The following is a 15,426-nucleotide window of genomic DNA, read 5'->3' on the forward strand; positions in this document are numbered from 1 at the left end:
TGAAACTTAAAGTGGCCTTAGATAGATCAGAGACTATATTTGCTAAGCTGGATGGCTTCTGCTCAAAATTCTCTGTCTGTTGCTGAGTGGATGATAGAAAAGGCTTGCTATTGTGAAACCTATTTCTTCCACCATTATTAAAGCCTTGTTGAGGCTTTTGTTGATCCTTCCATGAGAGATTTGGGTGATTTCTCCATGAGAGATTATAGGTGTTTCCATATGGTTCACCCATGTAATTCACCTCTGCTATTGCAGGGTTCTCAGGATCATAAGCTTCTTCTTCAGAAGATGCCTCTTGAGTACTGTTGGATGCAGCTTGCATTCCATTCAGACTCTAAGAAATTATATTGACTTTCTGAGTTAATATTTTGTTCTGAGCCAATATGGCATTCAGAGTATCAATTTCAAGAACTCCCTTCTTCATAGGCATCCCATTATTCACAGGATTCCTTTCAAAAGTGTACATGAACTGGTTATTGGCAACCATGTCAATGAGTTCTTGAGCTTCTGCAGGCGTTTTCTTTAGGTGAATGGATCCACCTGCAGAATGGTCCAGTGACATCTTTGATAACTCAAACAGACCATCATATAATATATCCAGAATGGTCCATTATGAAAGCATGTCAGAAGGACACTTTTTGGTCAGTTGCTTGTACCTCTCCCAAGCTTCATAGAGGGATTCTCCTTCTTTTTGTCTGAAGGTTTGAACATCCACTCTAAGCTTACTAAGCTTTTGAGGAGGGAAGAACTTGGCTAAGAAAGCCATGACCAGCTTATCCCAAGAGTTCAGGCTATCCTTAGGTTGAGAGTCCAACCATACTCTAGCTCTGTCTCTTACAGCAAACGGGAAAAGCATAAGCCTGTAGACCTCGGAATCAACCCCATTGGTCTTAACAATAACACAGATCTGTAAGAACTCAGTTAAGAACTGAAAAGGATCTTCAGATGGAAGTCCATGAAACTTGCAGTTCTGTTGCATCAGAGAAACTAATTAAGGTTTAAGCTCAAAATTGTTTGCTCCAATGGCAGGAATTGAGATGCTCCTTCCATGTAATTTGGAATTAGGTGCAGTAAAGTCACCAAGCATCCTCCTTGCATTATTATTATTTTCGGCTGCCATCTCCTCTTCTTGTTCGAAAATTTCAGTAAGGTTGTCGCTGGATTGTTGTAATTTAGCTTCTCTTAGTTTTCTCTTCAGAGTCCTTTCATGTTCTGGATCAGCTTCAACAAGAATGCCCTTTTCCTTGTCCCTGCTCACATGAAAGAGAAGAGAACAAGAAAGGAAGAGGAATCCTCTATGTTACAGTAAAGAGGTTCCTTATTGTTAGTAGAAGAAGAAAGGGAATAAGAGTGAAGAAGAATGGATAATCCAAACACAAGGGTGAAGATAGGAGCAGAGATATGAGATGAAGAGAAGTGTTAGTAAGTAATTAAATAAATAGAAGAAGATGAGAGAGAGAAATTTTTCGAAAATAATTTTTTGAAAAGGAGTTGATGATTTTCGAAAATTAAAGGGGAAATAAAATTTAAAATTTTTAATTAATTAAAAAGAATTTTTGAAAAAGAGGGAGGTATTTTCGAAAATTAGAGAGGAAAGAGTAGTTAAGTGGTTTTGAAAAAGATAAGAAACAAACAAAAAGTCAATTAGTTAGTTGAAAAAGATTTGAAAATCAATTTTGAAAAGATAAGAAGATAAGAAGTTAGAAAAGATATTTTAAAATCAATTTTTTTTTTGAAAAAGATATGATTTAAAAAGATATGATAGAAAGATATGATTAAAATTAGTTTTGAAAAAGATTTGAATTTTAAAATCAAAATTAATGACTTGACTAACAAGTAATCACAAGATATGATTCTAAAACTTAAAGTTTGAATCTTTCTTAACAAGAAAGTAACAAACTTGAAATTTTTGAATCAAAACATTAATTGTTGATAATATTTTCAAAAATTATGAGATAAAATTAAGAAAAAGATTTTTGAAAAATATTTTTTAAATTTTTTAAAATAAATAAGAAAAATGAAAAATATATGATTTTTGAAAAAGATTTTGAAAAAGATAAGATTTTTAAATTGAAAATTTGATTTGACTCATAAGAAACAACTAAATTTTTTAAAAAATTTTGAAAAAGTCAACTCAAATTTTCGAAAATTTATGAGTGAAAAAGGGAAAGATATTTTTTTGATTTTTGAATTTTTAATGATGAAAGAGAAAAACATGAAAAAGACTCAATGCATGAGAATTTTTAGATCAAAACAATGAATGCATGCAAGAACACTATGAATGTCAAGATGAACACCAAGAACACTTTGAAGATCAAGATGAACATCAAGACTTATTTTTGAAAATTTTTAATGAAAGAAAAACATGCAAGACACCAAACTTAGAGATTTTCAATAATTAGACACTAACAAGTTAAAAATGAATATAAAAAACAAAAAAAGACACAAAACAAGAAGATATGAAGATCAAACAAGAAGACTTACCGAGAACAACTTGAAGATCATGAAGGACACTATGAATGCATGAATTTTTGAAAATTTTTAGAAAAAATAAAAACATGCAATTGACACCAAACTTAAAAATTGACTCAAGACTCAAACAACCAACATAAAATATTTTTGATTTTTATGATTTTATTAAATTTTTTTTTTTGGATTTTTGTATATTTTTATTTTTTTGAAAATATATAGGGAAAAGGAAGCAATGAATTCACAGTCCTCAATCAAGATTCCAGGAATCATACCAGGTTAGTCTAAAGCTTGATGGCCAGCTAAACTTCAGCATACCATTTTGAAACTTTAGAATTCATTCTTAAAAATTTTAAAATAATTTTCAAAAACAAAAGGAAAAGAAATTTTTTTTGAAAGATTTTTGAAAACAAATTTTTTTTTTAAATAAAACAAGAAGAAAATTACCTAATCTGAGAAACAAGATGAACCGTCAGTTGTCCAAACTCGAACAATCCCCGGCAACGGCGCCAAAAACTTGGTGCACGAAATTGTAATCCCTGGTAATGGCTCCAAAAACTTGGTGCTCTAATCTTAATTCATAATTTGTCACAACTTCGATAGAACTAACCAGCAAGTGCACAGGGTCGTCCAAGTAATAAAACCTTACGTGAGTAAGGATCGATCCCACGGAGATTGTTGGTATGAAGCAAGCTATGGTCATCTTGTAAATCTCAGTCAGGCGGATATCAAATGGTTATGGAGTTTTCGAATAATAATAATAAATAAACAGAAAATAAAGAGAGAAATACTTATGTAATTCATTGGTGAGAATTTCAGATAAGCGTATAGAGATGCTTTAGTTCCTCTGAACCTCTGCTTTCCTGCTGTCTTCATCCAATCAGTCCTACTCCTTTCCATGGCAAGCTTTCTGTAAGACATCACCGTTGTCAATGGCTACATCCCATCTTCTCTGTGAAAAAGGTCCAAATGCTCTGTCACGGCACGGCTAATCATCTGGAGGTTCTCGATCATACTGGAATAGGATTCACCCTCCTTTTGCGTCTGTCACTACGCCCAGCACTCGCGAGTTTGAAGTTCGTCACAACCATCCCTTCCCAGATCCTACTCGGAATACCATAGACAGGGTTTAGACTTTTCGGATCTCAGGAATGGCTATCCATGGGTTCTAACTTATACCACGAAGATTCTAATATCTCAAACTCGGTCCTCTGTATTAGATATCTAAGAGATACTCATTCTAGCTTGTTTGCATGTAGAACGGAAGTGTTTGTCAAGCACGCGTTCATAAGTGAGAATGATGATGAGCGTCACATAATCATCACATTCATCATGTTCTTGGGTGCGAATGGATATCTTAGAAGCGGAATAAGTTGAATTGAATATAAAACAGTAGTACTTTGCATTAAATCATGAGGAACAGCAGAGCTCCACACCTTAATCTATGGAGTGCAGAAACTCTACCATTGAAAATACATAAGTGATAATGGAGTTCATTGGTCTCGGCCCCACTTGGTGTGTGCTTGGGCTGAGCTTGAAGTTTACACGTGCAGAGGCTTCTTTTGGAGTTGAACGCCAAGTTATAACGTGTTTTTGGCGTCCAACTCTGGTTTGTGACGTGTTTCTGGCGTTTAACTCCAGACTGCAGCGTAGAACTGCCGTTCAACACCCTTTTGCGTCGTCTAAACTTGGGCAAAGTATGAACTATTATATATTGCTGGAAAGCCCTGGATGTTCTACTTTCTAACGCCGTTGAGAGCGCGCCATTTGAAGTTCTGTAGCTCCAGAAAATCCACTTTGGGTGCAGGGAGGTCAGAATCCAACAGCATCAGCAGTCCTTCTTCAACCTCTGAATCTGATTTTTGCTCAAGTACCTTAATTTCAGCCAGAAAATACCTGAAATCACAGAAAAATACACAAACTCATAGTAAAGTCCAGAAATGTGAATTTAACAAAAAAACTAATGAAATCATCCCTAAAAGTAATTAGATCCTAATAAAAACATACTAAAAACAATGCCAAAAAGCGTATAAATTATCCGCTCATCAGGTTGGTATGTTGCTATGCTATAGGAGGGAACCTTAGTTTTGAAAAGAAAAATTTTTGTGAAACAGGGTATCTGTGCGTGCGCATGATGCACCACTATTTCGTGGTACATTTTGTACTTCATTGAGTGAATTTTATCCACTATTCTCACATTTATTCACGGAATCCGCAGGTTTTACATTTTCCTTCCTAATTTTGTGTTATGATCGAAAACATGCTTCTTTGGCCTTAAATTTGCTATGTTTAATCCTCTCTTATTACCATTCGATGCCTTGATATGTGTGTTAAGTGTTTTCAGAGATTACAGGGTTGGAATGGCTTAGAGGATGGAAAGGAAGCATGCAAAAGTGGAAGGAATACAAGAAACTGAAGGAATTGCTAAGCTGTCCAGCCTGACCTCTTCGTACCAATTCGACCATAACTTGAGCTATAGAAGTCCAAATGAAACGGTTCTAGTTGCGTTAAAAAGCTAACATCCGGGGCTTCAAAATGATATATAATTTGCCATAGTTTCTCTGGAGATAGATAATGCGCACGCGTGCATCACGCGCACGCATCGCATCTAAGAAAGTCAGCGTTTCTGAATTCGCCCCCAGCGATTTTTGGGGTGTTTTCGGCCCAGTTCTTGGCTCAGAAAACACAGATTAGAGGCTGCAGAGTGGAGGAATGAGAAAACAACTTTCATACACATAATTTTAAGTTTTAGGATTAGGATTTCTTCTTCTTCTCAATTCTAGGTTCAATGTTCCTTTAAATTACTAATGCAAAGAGTATTTTTCCATTTAATTTTATTATTTGTTTAATTGCTTCCATTTAATTTTAATTACCATGTTCCCTTTTTTTACTTCTCTTATAAATTTAGGAAGATGGTATTCATGTTGATAGAGTAGACTCCCAACTTGACTTGGGAGTTGATTAACAGGAGACCCTTGATTTGGAATACTCAAGAATTAACTGGTAATTGGAAGTTGTTGGCTAGCTCTCTAGTTACTAACGCTAATCCTTCCCAAGGGAGAGGATTAGGACTTGTGAATAGAAGTTAGCTCCCTACTTAACTTCAACTAAGTAGAAACAACAACCTATTACTATTAATTTTGGAAAATCCAACAAGGATAGAACTTCCAACTAATCTTCTCCTAGTCAAGGCTTTTTATTTTAATTATATAAATTCTCTTGTTAATTTTCATTACTTTAATTTAAAATCATTTATTTGCCCATTGCCCAAACTAAAAATTTCACAGAAAACTCATAACCAATAATAAATACACCTCCCTGCAATTCCTTGAGAGACGATCCGAGATTTAAATACTTCAGTTTACTTTTATTGGGTTTGCTTTAGTGAAAAATAAGATTCTGTACAAAAAGATTCTTTGTTGGTTTAGAAACTATACTAGCAATGAGGATTTATTTGTGAATTCTTTACTGACAGGAAATCTGTTCGTTAAAATGGCGCCGTTGCCGGGGAATTGCAAACATGTGCCTTATTATTGGTTATTATAAATATTTGCTTTTTCGTTTCTTTATTAGTGTTTCTAGTTTTAGGAGTATATTTTCATTTATTTCTATTAGTTTTTATTTATTTTGCTACTATGAATTCTCACCCCTCTGGCTTTAAGTTTGATTCCAATGTTGTTGTAAGGAATGGAAGCTATAATAAGAACAGGCATCAACGTTGGAACAATCAAAGATGGGAGGAGCTACAAGGATTTGATCAATCCTCTTGGCAATAACCTCCTCCAATGCACTATAACCAACAACCATTCTATGATGCATACCAAGACAATAGTTATGGTGGACCTTTTCGTGATAACCAACCTCCACCAAATTACTATGGTCAAGATCCATTCCAGGGTGCATATCAAGATGATGAATATGGTGGACCCCCTTGTAGTTACCAACAAGCCCCACCATATGCCTATGAACCCCCTCCTCAACATAACTTTGAAACACCATACCAACAAGCCCCTTACCACCAAACACCCCCATATGACCCTAATCCTTACCCACCATGCCAAGAACCTTATGAGCCATACTTAGAACCACCCCAATCCCAACACAATTACTCTTAATAACTAACACCTCAATATACGCCATCTCCATATCCTTATCAAGAAGAACCACCTCCGTATTATGAGCCGTTTCTCCCAACAAATGAACCCTCCTATCTACCCCAACCTCCATTGGATAACAACACACTTATCTCTAATCACATTGATCTCATCTTTAAACTCCAAAATTTTATGTCCCGCAGAGACCAACCCTCCACCTCTAATATTCAACCCTCAAACTCTAGTGCGCTTCCTTTTCAACCACATAATGATCTCCCCATCCCATTACTACCCTCCATGGAAAAGTACCCACATCCATCAATCCAAGAGCAAGATGATCCCAGTTATGCTATTGACATGGAACAAGAGAGAAGGGATCGTCTTCGCGAAGAAACCCATGGAGGTAGTAGAAACCCATGAAGTCAAAGGAGTGGTTGAAGAATTAGTGAAGGAAGACATCAAGGAGGAGTCTGATTTTGTCTTAGAGCAAGAGGAGGCCCAAAAAGTGGAGGTAAGAGAGACCCTTGCAAATGAAGGAGTAGTTGAAGGGAGTTGTCATGGAAAGGAAATCATCAAGGAGGAGTATGATTTTATACTAAAACAACTAGACAAAGCAGCAATTATTGAAGAGGAAGAAAAGGTTGCAGACTTAGGAGATGCTGAACCTCCATGGGAAAGTCCAGTCATAAAGCCTCCCTCTAAGGTTCTTGATGTTGATGTTGAGGAGGGTGTACAACCTCCAAGGCATATCCTGGTTGAAGACTCTGAAGAGGTTGATCAAGAGATGGAGATTAAAGAAGAAGAAGCACAACCCCCCATGCCCTTAGGAAGAAATGAAGAAGAGATTGAATTGGAAGAAAGCTACCAAGAGGAAGAGGTTGAAACTGAAGAAGCTCGCAAAGAGGTGGAAGTTGCCAAGGGAGAACACAAGGGAATGGAGCTTGAAATCACCTTCCCAAAGCTGTTGGAGACCTCTCCTCCAAAGCCATTACCATCCAATACAACATTCAAGTGGGTAAAATTCTTATCCTTGACCTTTACTGTCCCACTTGAATATGGTTTACTTGAGATAGATGGTCACCTTAGAGCTCTTTGTGACTTTAAGAGTAAGAGGGAGATGGTTAGTGGTTGGCAACACAACCCTAGGTTCGTTGCGGTTGGGAGCTCAAAGTCTAAATGCAAGGGATGGTGTAGAGCTCAAATGAATGGGTCTAGGAAGTTGTTTGGATGCCTTAGTGAGAATTCGGATTGCTTGCCACCCGGTTGCAATAATGATGATAACAAGAAGATGGGTGCAAAAACAAGATTTAGGATCCGGGCATACAAGAGGATCAGTTTTGGGAGCTCAAAACTTGTGAAGAACTCCATCAAAGCTTAAGGAATTTACCTGGTATTAATAGAGCTCATTGGAAGTCCAAGCATTGGTGGATTTTATCCACTATTCTCACATTTATTCACGGAATCCGCATGGTTTACATTTTCCTTCCTAATTTTGTGTTATGATCGAAAACATGCTTATTTTGCCTTAAATTTGCTATGTTTAATCCTCTCTTATTATCATTCGATGCCTTGATATGTGTGTTAAGTGTTTTCAGAGATTACAGGGTAGGAATGGCTTAGAGGATGGAAAGGAAGCATGCAAAAGTGGAAGGAATACAAGAAACTGAAGGAATTGCTAAGTTGTCCAGCCTGACCTCTTCGTACCAATTCGACCATAACTTGAGCTACAGAGGTCTAAATGAGGTGGTTCTAGTTGCGTTGAAAAGCTAACATCCGGGGCTTCGAAATTATATATAATTTTCCATATTTTCTCTGAAGATAGGTGACGCGCACGCGTGCATCACGCGCACATGTTGCATATATAAAAATCAGCGTTTCTGAATTTTCCCCCAGCAATTTCTGGGCTATTTTTGTCCCAGTTCTCGGCTCAGAAAACATAGATTAGAGACTGCAAAGTGGAGGAATGAGAAAACAACTTTCATACACATAAATTTAGGTTTTATATGTAGTTTCTAGAGAGAAAGAGGCACTCTCCTCTCTCTTAGGTTTTAAGATTAGGATTTCTTCTTCTTCTCAATTCTAAGTTCAATGTTCCTTTAAATTATTAATGCAAAGAGTATTTTTCCTTTTAATTTTATTATTTGTTTAGTTGCTTCCATTTAATTTTAATTACCATGTTCCCTTTTTTTACTTCTCTTATAAGTTTAGGAAGATGGTATTCATGTTGATAGAGTAGACTCCCAACTTGACTTGGGAGTTAATTAACAAGAGACCCTTGAGTTGGAATACTCAAGAATTAATTGGTAATTGGAAGTTGTTGGCTAGCTTTCTAGTTACTAACTTTAATACTTCCCAAGGGAGAGGATTAGGACTTGTGAATAGAAGTTAGCTCCCTACTTAACTTCAACTAAGTAGAAACAACAACCTATTACTATTAATTTTAGGAAATCCAACAAGGATAGAACTTCCAATTAATCTTCTCCTAGTCAAGGCTTTTTATTTTAATTATATAAATCCTCTTGTTAATTTTCATTGCTTTAATTTACAATCATTTATTTGCCCATTGCCCAAACTCAAAATTTCCCAGAAAACTCATAACCAATAATAAATACACCTCCTTGCAATTGATGACATGTCATCATGTCATGTTTTTCTATGCTTTTTCGTACAAGAAATTTATGATTAGTGCTTAAATATTGCGTTCTTTGGTGCTTAAATGGTATATTTCTTTGATCTTGTAATTTGATAAACTTTGTAGGAAATAAGAAGAAAAAAAGAAGCAAAGAAGCACAAAATAAGCTAAAAAGGAGAAAAAAAAGAGTTTTGGGGCACACTTTGAAGTTAGAGCACACTTTGGAGCCTTAGGCCACGCTTTTAAAAGCGTGGCCCATGACCAAATCAAGGAAGCATGAACAATCAGCACACAGCTCAGTTCACTAAGTGAACTTAGCTTTCCCGTACAAGAAAAATGTGCTTGGAGGCAAGAAATTTCGCTAAGTTAAAATCTGGGCGTTCACAGCATGACCATACCTCCTTCAAAGGGATATAACTTGAGCTATAGATGTCCGATTGATGTGCTTCTAGTTGCGTTGGAAAGCTGACATTCAGAGCTTTCCAACGATCTATCATAGTCCATATTTGGCATGAAATTGTGGCACGAGTGAAATGCATCTTTAAGGGCAAAAAATAAGCAAAAAAAATCAGCCAATGCTTCCACCAAGGCTCGAAGGGGGAGACACAAGGAAAACAAGGAAAGCAAAATAGCGCTCAGTTCACTTTCTCAGCTGAGCTTTATTGGGCTCCCACTCAAGAAAATGCAAGGAAAAGGCTCACAAAAGTGCTTCCACCAAGATTTGAACTCAAGACCTCACACTCAAGCCAAAGGCGCTACCAAGGCACACAAAGGAAAGTTCAGTTAACTTTTCCAACTGAGCACTACTCTCCCCACACTCCTCACATTTTGGCACGCCAAGGAAGCTAATCATGCGGACAAAATTGACACGGACAAGGGGCTGGCACACGAAATTGGGCAAGGCAAAGCAAGTTTGGGCGCTCAGTTGTGTTTTTCAACTGAGCCTTGCCCTGGAGCTGCACCATGGTCCAAAATTCAATTAAAAATCAAATTGGATTTAATTCTTCACCAATTGAACCAAGGCCAACTAGACCCATCTCTCTTCAAATACAAAGCAAGCAAAGCCCACATCATCACTCAAAGGCACAAGAACAAGCTAGAATTAGGATTTTCATTTAATTTGTTTTTCATTTCAATTTCATTTTATTTTGTAAAAAGCCTATATAAAGGCATCACTCTCATTTTCAAAGAGAGAGCTCCACTAGGGAGTAGTAGGATTAGAAAACACTCTCTTTAATTTTCATTTCTGTTTTAAATCTTGGATTGAGAGTGGAAGGAATTCTGTTTTCATTCTCTATCTGCAACTTCTCTTTACTTCTTCTGCAATCTTTCTTTTAATTCTCTGCAACCTTTCTCTTGTTGGATCAAGGAAGGACTTGAGATCTAGACTTGTTTTCTAGTCTCCTCCACCCCTGAGATCTTCAACATCCTTTTAATTGCTGCAATTTAGCATCAGTCATTTTCTGTTTTTAATCTTTCAAGCATTTTTACTTTCTGTTGCATTGCTTCCAATTTACATTTCCTGCAATTGCTCTAAGTTCTTATTCACTACAATTTTGCTTCTCTGCTTACATTGTTCCCAATTTATTCTTCCTGCACTTTAAATTTCCTGTTACTTGTTCTCAAGATATCTTCAATTGCTTGCTTTACTGCTCTCCTTAATTTCCAGCACCCCAACCCCCTTTACATTTTAGTTATTTACATTTCTTGTCATTTAAGTTTTTGCAATTTACATTTCTTGCACTTTAAGTTTCTGCACATTTACGTTCTGTAATTTATAATTCCTTGTCATTTACATTCTGTTGCTTCAAGTCTCACCAAATTTCACTTAAATGTTAGCTTGACTAAACTAATCACCCACTAAAGTTGCTTGATCCATCAATCCCTGTGGGATCGATCTCACTCTAAGTGAGTTTTACTACTTGATACGACCCGGTATACTTGCCGGTGAGTTTTGGGTGTTTGGAATTCGTTCGTTTTCCAAATTTTCCCATTAGCAATTCCATTAGAGATGACCCGAGGTTTAGAATAATTCAGTTTAATTTTATCGGGTTTGCTTTAGTGACAAACAAGTTTTTGTACGAAAGGATTCTTTGTTGGTTTAGAAACTATACTAGCAACGAGGATTTATTTGTGAATTCTTTACTGACAGGAAATCCGTTCGTCAGCGCACCACCCTGTGCGCGCGCACACAACTGCATTTTTCACTTTCCGTGCGAGCGCGCAAACCTGTGTGCCCACACACCCTTTGTAGCACCCTCTGGTCGCAGTGCCAACACCGCTTGTGCATGAGCGTTGCCCTGTTTTTTATGCCTTGTGCGTGCGCACTGCCTTGTGCATATGCCCACAATTCCCCTTATCGCGCTTCTTGTGCGGCTGCACAGACGTGTGCGTCTGCACACCAATTGACAGCCCCTCTAGTGGGAGCATCATCACGAGTTGTATGCGTGAACAACCTCCCCCTATCTTTGTCCTTGTGCGTGCACACGAAGCTGTGTGTGCACGCATGCCTGACTCTGTACCTCAAGAATTACCTTAAAAAAAAGAGAAAGAAGCTTTCTGCGCCCGCACGCGTTGTTATCACCGCTCTGGTGGGAGCAACCACACACTTTGTGCACTTGCATCCCTCTCCTTTTCGCGTCTTGTGCGTACACACCAGCTTATGCGTATGCACACACCCCTCTATCTTGCGACTACTGTGCACACGCTCCCTGCTGTGCGTTGATGCCAAGGCATCTTAGGCTAGTTTCACTAGCCTTTTTCTTTATTTTTAATAGGTTTTATGCACTTTTTTGAATTATAAGTAAGCAAATTGGGTAGAAATTTATGTATGCCGAGATTTATTCAATCATGATTAATTTGATGTAATTTCATGAGAATTATGCTCTAATTACTTGTATGCTAAGAATGATAAGAATTCTCATGAATTTAGCAAGGTTTTGATGCATGTATTGGTTGATGATAGGTGAAAGAAAGCATGAAGGAAGGTTGAAGAAGGAGCCTGGAGAAGATGAAGAAGAAGCAACATTGAAAGAGAAGCAGAGCAAGTCTCTACACAGGTGGCTGATGCTCACGTTGGAGGGAGCGTTGGACCTCCAACGTTACCCCCAACGTGGTGATGAAAAGATTCAATTCTGGAGCTAAATAAATTTTGAGCGACGCATACGCGTCTCTGATGCATATGTATGAAAAAGCAGAATTTCAATATCCGCGCGCAAGCGTGAGTCATGCGGACACGTGGAATGGTAAAATTGACCATCTACGCGTACGCGTGAGTCATGTGTACGCATCATAAAATGAACGTTGGGAGTTGAGAATTTTGAATCAACGCGTACGCGTCAGTGACGCGTACGTGTGGATGGCAAAAAGGGCAATGCACGCATAAGCGTGGTGTACGCGTACGCGTGAATAGGCAAAATATCAGAATTCATACTTAAGCGTGATGCCCGCGTAGGAGTCACAACGTTGTCCCTCCAACATTGAGTTAAATGCCAATGACACCAAAGTATCTGGTTTTTCTGGTTTTCTTCTTAAATGGCGTTTAAGTCAACGTTGGCCATCAAACGTTGACTCCAACGTGAAGCATTAGAATTCACAATTCAAACAGATCTATTCTCAACAGCAAGGGAAACCAATTAGAGCAACTTCAACCCAATTCCATCAAGGCCAAAATCCCAATTCAGAGATTGAAGATCAATGGAAGAAAGTGTATAAATAGCTTAGAATTTAAGTTAGGAGGACCTTTTTTGTTACTTTTTACTTCACTTTTCAATTTTCTGTTCAATTAGAATTTTAGAATGTCTCTTTCAATTGTAATTTTCATTTTGAGAGCTATGAACAACTAAACCCCTTTCATTGGGTTAGGGAGCTCTGTGTAATTCAATGGATCAATATTAGTTTTCATTCATCTTCTTCTTTCTTTTCTCTTGATTTTGCTAGAAAGCTTTCGGTCTTCATTCAATTGGATAGTTATCTTGAGAAAGAAGCTATTCATAATTGGATCTCCTCGGAACCTTGGAAAAGGAATGAGGAGATCATGCTAGAAATACTTTCTCACATTGGATTATATTGGGGTTTGGATGGATATATTGACATGTAATCCTACCAACACTTTGATCTATGGATTTGTGTGGTATAATCAGTGACCAAATTTCATCTCTACTCATGAGCACTTAAATCAAGGAATTGGGCAATTGTTCATGCCTAGAGAGATTGGTGAGCCAAGGAATTGGGATCCAATCACTTAAGATTGCCAAGGAGATCAATGAATGCATTGATTGCGGAAGAGTTGAAAATGAATTTGATCCAGAGAATTATACATCTTCTGAACCCAATGATTCCCCATCTCTGATCTACCCATTCTATTTACTTTCTGCTCTTTAATTTCATGCTAATTCCCCATTCGCAATTAATTTCGTGTAATTTAATTTCTTCCATTTTATTTCTTGCAATTTAAGTTTCCTGCCAATTTTGCTTTCTGCAATTCTCAACCAAATCTGATTTCGCTCAACTAGCACAATTCACCAGTTAACATTGATCAATTTACCAATCTCTATGAGATTTGACCTCACTCTACAGTGAGTTTTTACTTGACGACAATCCGGTGCACTTGCAGGAAGGAAATTTGTTGAAAGACGGTTTCCGAGTGAATCAAGTTTATGGCGCCGTTGCCGGGGATTGGTTTTGTATTGACAATTACTAAATTAGAGGATAACTAGATTGAGAATTTTTCTTTTCTTTTGTTACTTGAATTCCAATTTCTTCTGTTACATTTAATTTTTACAAATTTTAGTTGTTTTTCTTTAATTTTACCTTACTTCTTTACTTTCCAGCAAGCTAACTATACTCTGTTTTAGTAGAATCTGCATTTGCTATTTCTTGTACTTGTTCATTATATGACAGGTAGAAGAGAGGCCTCAACCTCATTTGATAGTGAACCGGAAAGAACCTTCCTGAGATTAAGGAGGGAAGCAAGAGGAAAGAGGGATGTTGGTGCAGAAGAAGAGGAGGAAGATTTGGATATAACCATGGAGGATGATATAGAAAACCATCAAGAAGGAGAGGTGAATAACCATGCCAGAAGAGGTGGAGCCAACCCTGCTGGACAAGAGAGGAGAGTTTTAGGCTCATACATCAATCCAAACCCAGGAAACTGTGGTAGTAGCATTCAAAAGCCAACTATCCATGCTAATAACTTCGAATTGAAGCCTCAGCTCATAACTCTTATGCAAAACAACTGTTCTTATGGAGGAAGTACCCAAGAGGACCCTAATGAGCACCTCACTAAATTCCAAAGGATATATGACACGGTTAAATCTAATGGTGTTCACCCTGACACCTATAGATTGCTACTGTTTTCATTTTCTTTGAGGGACAAGGCATCAAAATGGCTAGAATCGTTTCCGAAGGAAAGCTTGACAACCTGGGAGGATGTGGTGAATAGATTCTTAATAAGGTTCTACCCTCCACAAAAAGTCAATAGGCTGAGAACTGAACTGCAGACATTCAGACAGCAAGATGGTGAGACTATTTATGAAGCCTGGGAGAGATTCAAGGATTTGACAAGAAAATGCCCCCTGATATGTTTAATGAGTGGGTGCAACTTCATATCTTCTATGAAGGGCTAAATTCTGAATCAAAGAAGGCTGTAGACCACTCATCTGAAGGTTTCCTTAACAAGAAGAAGGCCATTGAGGAAGCCATTCATGTTATAGAGACAGTAGCTGACAATGAGTATTTTTATGCCTTAGGTAGGAGCAACAACAGAGGAGTCTTGGAATTGAACCAAATGGATGCAATCCTGGACCAGAACAAGATGTTTACCAAGTATAACAACTTCACTCACCAAAACTCTAACCAAAGACCATACCAAACCACAAACAAAACACTTATCCAGAGCCACCATACCAAAGCCACAACAACAGTTCTCAACACCCCAATTTTAACCAACCATTACCACATGAGGATGACAGAATGGCCAGGATGGAAGCTATGCTTGCAAACCTTGGCAAGGATGTTGAAGACATAAAGAAATTCAAGGAAGAAGTAAGAGGGTGTATAAAAAGCTGAGGAGAGGTTATTAAGAATCTCGAATCTTAAGTGGGACATCTTTCACAGCAGATTTCGTAGTCCACTGATAGTTTCCCAAGTGACACTGAGAAAAATCCAAGAGGGAAAATGAAGAAGGTCAGGTGGGAAGAGTGTAAGGCAGTTACTCTTGTAAATGAAGAA

General features: G+C 37.7%; 2 non-coding genes across 2 annotated transcripts; one reads left to right on the forward strand and one right to left on the reverse strand.

Annotated features, from left to right (window-relative positions):
• Positions 1-616: 616 nt before the first annotated feature.
• LOC112788194 (small nucleolar RNA R71) lies at positions 617-724 on the forward strand. Its single transcript, XR_003195569.1, has one exon. It is a non-coding gene; the product is annotated as a small nucleolar RNA R71 (small nucleolar RNA).
• Positions 725-14,675: 13,951 nt separating this feature from the next.
• On the reverse strand, positions 14,676-14,782 carry LOC112788629 (small nucleolar RNA R71). The gene has a single exon (XR_003195986.1). It is a non-coding gene; the product is annotated as a small nucleolar RNA R71 (small nucleolar RNA).
• Between the last annotated feature and the right edge of the window lie 644 nt (positions 14,783-15,426).

This window comes from Arachis hypogaea, chromosome 20 (genome assembly GCF_003086295.3).
Source record: "Arachis hypogaea cultivar Tifrunner chromosome 20, arahy.Tifrunner.gnm2.J5K5, whole genome shotgun sequence".
NCBI classification, from domain to species: domain Eukaryota; kingdom Viridiplantae; phylum Streptophyta; class Magnoliopsida; order Fabales; family Fabaceae; genus Arachis; species Arachis hypogaea.